Here is a 6,579-nt window from a genome sequence, read left to right as displayed (position 1 = left end):
GTTTATTTGGACACAAAGAGACTTTTTAATACAGATATTTAAGAAGTAAATATTGTGTTTGCAATACATTTTATTGTACATGTGTGGGCGGGGGAGGGGCTCCGCCCCTCCCCCTGCACCTCCTCCCCGAAATCAATCTAACCTAACCTAACCTAACCTGTGTTACTACTATCATATATTTTCACTTTTCATTGTCTATTTGTGTTCAAATAAACAGTGTCTAAATAAACGGTGTCTAAGTGAACGGTGTGCATTATTACGGTGCGCATTATTACGGTGTCTAAGTGAACGGTGCGCATCTTTCTGTGTACAAACAAACGGTGCGCAAGTGAACGGTGTCCAATTGAACGGTGCGCATTATTACGGTGTCTAAGTGAACGGTGCGCATTATTACGGTGTTTAAGTGAACGGTGCGCATTATTACGGTGTCTAAGTGAACGGTGCGCATTATTACGGTGTCTAATTGAACGGTGCGCATATTTCTGTGTACAAATGAACAGTGCGCATTTGAACGGTGTCTAAATGAACGGTGCGCATTTTCTTGCGTGTCTAAATGCACCGTGTCTAATTAAACCGTGTCTAAAATTCTGTGTCTATTTGCAACGTGTCCAATTGAACGGTGTCTAAGTGCACCGCTCCCTACAGTGGGACCTATATACCAAAGAGGAAACGATAATTTTACAATCTGCCAAATGTGCTTTTCCAAGCTGTCAACCAAGCAGCAAGAAACATATATAAATCTTCCTCTTCATCACTTGATTCACTACACATCGGCCTATAACCAGCGAGCATGCACGAGCTGTGGCGTCACTATCATACGAATTCGACCCGCCTCACTATGCCGAGGATGTGTCGAAGGATATATAAACGCAGATAAGACACTTTTGGAAGTTGGATGGGAAATAGCAGTAACAACCAGCACATCGTACTCAGGCTAAAAAAGCCTCTTCCGGTAAACGATTGACGATCATGTGCGACAAAATTTCTTCTCTAACATTTTTCTCTTATTTCCTTAATAATATTACTGCATGAGACTCTGTAATATTACTGCTAGCGCGTATCTGTCGTAAGGAAAAGCAGTGTATAAAATACATCGCCGAACTTAAAAATGCAAGCAAAACAATTTTTCTGTAATTAAGCTAGAATATTAACATTTCCTCTACTACTTTTTAAGAAAGCGAATTGCAAACAGAAGGGAACCTCAGTTTTCTTTTTGCAAATGTTGTAAACCCCCAACATTTGTCTAACGCGAGGGGTGTTACGTCCTGGACTCCACGGTCCCCTTCTGTTTGGAACCAGACATAAACTAGCTTTAAGATTTGCGCCATAGAATTAATTTTTAAATAACAATCCTTGAGCAGAGAACAGAGGACCTATTAAACTAAGATAAACAGGTCCGTATCGCAATTTTTTTATCTAATCACTCTCACCGACTCTCAAATGAATATTGGTCATTTCCTCAACAAGTAGCCCGGATGTTTGGTTCACGAATATAAACTTAGATAATTTAGGCGGTCCGCTAATCTCTAGCAAGGAATGTTAGGGCACCGAAAATAAACAGCAATTTGCACATGCAGATAACAAAGCTTAAACAAATGTTGAGTGAGTCAGAAAGAATGATTGTCGATGATTGGTCCTCTCGCCTGATCGGATTAGCAAATGAAAGATCGGAATTTTAGTCAGTAAAGAGTGGGAGAGTAAAATCTAAAGACGATTAGCAAAAATCAGAAGGGTTAACGCCCCGAGATCATCGTATATAAGGCGTTGGAACACCGGAGAGCGAGAGCTTTATAACCAGCATTACGATTATTAAAACAGTTCTATTTCTTCTCGTGCGATTCAACAATTTAACTTAGAGTCAAATCGGTCATACGAAAAGATACTTGCTTTTCCTGTTCGGTCTGAAATCCGACAATCCAAACGATTCTTAATTTGACGTCGATCTCGGCACGTAAATCCGAGTGAACAGTGCGACTCGTGACAACTTCCATCAGAGGAGACGACCAATTCATCCCACCTGAGTCCAGCTGACAGACTCCTGACTTTTGGACGAAGCGAATCAATCATTCATCTCGACATTCTACCGTAAACAATAAGTAGTGAGTACTTACTAATGCAATAGTTTGCAAAACAAATCTAAGGTTCGCACGCGTACAGTAAAACCTTTTTTGAGACGGTTCATATTCGGAAAAAAGAATTAAATTCGACAATTTAAGTAATAACTGCTTCATTTAGTAATCTCTTCTCCTCGACATCCTAGTCGGATTAGCTGTTCACGACCTTGTGTCGTCCCGAACAACTGCCGATTTCCTCTTCACTCGGATTAGCTGTTCACGACCTTGTGTCGTCCCAAACAACTGCCGATCTTCTTTCAATCGGATTAGCTGTTCACGACCTTGTGTCGTCTTAAACAACTGCCGATTTCCTTTCAATCGGATTAGCTGTTCACGACCTTGTGTCGTCCCGAACAACTGCCGATTTCCTTTTCCGTCAGATTAGCGACTCACGACTTTGGTTGTCGTTCCGAGCCGCTGCTAACTTTTCATTCCTGTCGGAGTAGCAGCTCACGACGTCAGTTGTTCTGAACCGCTGCCGATTTCCAATCACTACTCTCAAACTTTGAGCAGTAGCAAATCGTATGTAGTTGTCATACCGCTCCGAAAATCAACCGTGATTCTAACAACGCGATATCTAAAACCGAACCTTGCGGCGGAGAACCGCTGCCCGTCGAGCGAGCGGACCGAAGCATACCTATCCCCGTCTACCCGGCAATAGCCTAAATAGTGACGGTGCTCATTTACATAGGGATTTAAACTATTGAAAGTATTAATAGTAATGTTAATAACGAACTCCCAGGATCAAAAATAATAACAATGCTACTGTATATTCAAATTCACACCGAATTTCATCACACGTCCAATTATTTAATTCAACGTGCGTAAGAAAATTTTTGAATACACCTAAATGTTAATATTTTGAATAAAAATGATTTATATACTCATAAAAATGAAAACGGCTTTAACTAATTAAATGAACTTTTGAACAATCCATCCTGAAAACTCATTCCTGTAATCTCATCACGTGATCGCCAGGTCCTGTCCCAGGTATAATAGATTTGTTTTTAAGACCTAAAAGAGGACCGACGAGTGAGAAGACGTTAGACAAGTAATATCGGGAAGTCCGTTGACTTGACTACGTCGTTGAACAGTCTCGCTCGACTCGCATGCTTGCCTTATCTAATTAGGTCAGTGTGCCGAGATATAATACACAAAAGTGTCGTGTGTCAAGTTGCGTCCCTCCGTTAGGACCCGATCGTAACCGTAGGTAAGGACGTAACAGCACTATTTCAATGTTTTTGCGATAGTAGTTCAATCTTTGCTCAAAAACACTATCCTTATCTTATTTGTTATGTCGTTTGTAAAATCATTTCAAACTTTCAATTATTTAAGCAAGAGCACATACTGTCTTTAAACGAGACACAATATGTACTTACAACTCCATGAAAAATAAAACTTATTAAAACTACTCAGCAACATACATTACACTTGAAGTGTTATTTTATTAAATTATTTTACAAATCACATAACAAATAAGATAAGGATAATGTTTTTGAGCAAAGATTGTATTACTATCGTAAAAAAGTGAAATGGTGCAACTGATAGTCTTTGACCATCTATTTGGTAAATAAGTTTATATCGCATCTTTTGAGTAACATAAATACACCCGAAGAAACACTTCATTCCCAGTGTCATTTACAACTACAAGAGATCGCTATTTAAAACAGTTCCGTGATCAGTGCTTCATACACTTCTCTTTAAAATGACATCGGTTAATGTTGCAAACGTAATAAACATTTTAACGACTACATTTCAAATTGCGAGTATAACACAGACACCTGTTACGCCGTTTGAAATTGAAGTGCATAATGAAATTCACAATATTCTACAAAATTTTCAAAATGTACGCTCCGTATCATTATTTGAACATGATTACGTGCTTGAATTTGCTGATCCATCAGAACCACATGAAGCACAAGTTGTAGAATACATTACGCCTGCAGAAGAAGAAGAAGACAGTTTTGAACCCAAAGAATGCATTGTTGATGATAAAGGTAGAAAAATTGACTTCAGTTATAAGAGAAAAGCAGTGGAATATTGGAAAAGTGGAAAAAAGACACGTCGATCTTTTTCTACTGTACAGAAAAATTTTAGCAAGGTTAAATCCTTACAACAGCTGTACAGGTGGGAAGCGACTGTAGAGAAAGGTGGAATAAATGCAGATAAATTGACATTTATTACGGAATATGTACTGCAAAAGTTTGAAGAAGCTTGTGATAGAAGATCCATTGTCCACGATATTAATTTACAATTATGGGCCTTGGAGGCAAAAAATCAAGTAGACCTATCCCAATTTAAGGCAAGTAACTGGTGAATTTAAAAATTCAACAAAGTACATGGAATTGTTTCTCGCAAGATAACAACATTCAGGACGCGATCTTCGCTTCAAGATACTGGTAACCTACAAAATATCGCTAAATCATTTGTTTCTAACGTAAAGTTTAATATTCCATCTATCGGAGTTGAAGAATTTTATAATGCAGACGAGAGTGGCTTTAACCTTAAAATACATTCTGGACGAATATTGGCAAAATCAGGAGTGAAAACAGTTGAAGCGATAGTTCAATCGGTATCTTCTACGACACATGGCTACACTATAATGCCTATTATTTCGGCAAGTGGACGTCTTCTTTTACCACTGTATATAGTTTTGAAGGAGTCTACGGGTCTACATTTGGTCAAAGAGTGCAAGAAACTTTGTTCCGTCCAGTTAACATTTACATCCAAGCTTCAAAATCAGGAAAACTCACGTCTGAACATTTCAAAACTTAGTTTAGCGAAGTATATCTACCGAATACTGGTCGTAAAAGCATGCTACTACTCGACTCGTGGACAGGACATTGCCCAAGCCAGCTAGAACAGTTGATTCCACAAGACAAAGAAGTAAAATTTTTAACTATTCCAAAAAAGACGACGGGTTTTTTATTCAATCTTTAGATGTGTTTAGATTCCGGGTCTGGAAAAATTTTGTGCGAACATTTTCGGGTAATGTAATTCTTCAAGAAAGAAATGTCACTTTGCACTCGCGTAACGAAATAATTAAATTGCAATCATTAACCCATAATCACCTTTCTTCGCCCAGATTCAAAAATCTTTTTCACTATGCTTGCGTTAAAAGCGGATATCTAGAAACACATCCCGGCGAATTTCAAAATCCTGTAGATTTCTGTTACTTTAGAGATAAAAAGCATATACTTAAATGTAGTATTTGTGGAATGGCCGCTTTTATACGCTGTGGATGGTATGGCAAGTATTTCTGTTTTCAACATTTCTATGAAAAATATCTTTACTGTACCAATTATAATCCATAATTTTTTGGAATTCCCGAAGGTGTTCTCGCGGTGCGGGAGTCACGACCGGGAGAGCTGCAAGTGGGAACCGCAACTTACCACAACGTATTTCAAAATTGTGTTAATGTGCGATTACATAGAGATGTTCTTACGATAAAACTTTGTACAAATGTATAGATAACTATGAATGTAGAAATTTTTAGGAGCGGCCTAAAACCGATTTTAAAGAGTGAAACACTTATCATTTGTAACACGGTTTTGCGTTTTTCTCGATGTATCTCAAAAACTATTGAAGATATCAAAAAATGTTTTATACAAAAGTTTTATGGTAAGAACACCTCTAGTTACCTACGTTAATAAAATTGTTATAAAAAATTTTGTTGTATACATTTGTTGAACAAGGTTTTTTAAAAATTAGGTTCTAAAAATTTTATTAATATAAATAGATAAAGAATGTCTTTCTATAAAAGTTTTGTATAAATTATGTTTTAATATCTTTAATCCTTTTCGAGATAAATTAAGAAAAGTGAAAAGCCGCTCTACATATGAGGGATGATTACACACCTTCAAACCGTTTTTAGCACAAACAAAAAATAGTTTTGTGTTACGGATGAACTATTTTACATGCACACAAAGTTTCAGAATTTTCTGAGTTTCCGGGTTGCTTAACCTCCCTTGTTAGAAATAAGAAAGTAGTGTATACACTACATATGTTACACTATATATGTTACACTATATTTACGGTAAAGAGTGTACTCGCCTTGAACTCTCCTATAAAGAAATCGCGTGGTACAGAAAGGGTTAATATTATAAAATTTTTGGTTTTTACTTTTGAACCGGTTAAAAAAATAGTTACTCTTGGTAACGACTTTGCTCATAAGTTTGATTATGTTGATTACTAAAATAACGAGCACAAGTAGAAAAAATTTAGAAGTCTCGAAAATCTCGATGATTTGATTTGAAAAGAAGATTCAAGCTTATCACAAAAAGATTAACTACAAAAAGAAGTTCACGTACTACATTTGAAACAGCTGTATATTATCATGCCGAGAAATTGTTCTTCAATGAAAAACTATGTTCAAATAGCTAGAGATTCAAATCTTTTCAATCTTCTGAAGAGGATCTACCAGTGATGAACCTCAAGCGTACAAATTCTGCACCGTTAGCGCTCT

The sequence above is a fragment of the Pseudomyrmex gracilis genome, unplaced genomic scaffold (genome assembly GCF_002006095.1).
Source record: "Pseudomyrmex gracilis isolate BER0280 unplaced genomic scaffold, ASM200609v1 scaffold_871, whole genome shotgun sequence".
Lineage (NCBI taxonomy): Eukaryota > Metazoa > Arthropoda > Insecta > Hymenoptera > Formicidae > Pseudomyrmex > Pseudomyrmex gracilis.
Note: the sequence above shows the minus strand (reverse complement) of the source record.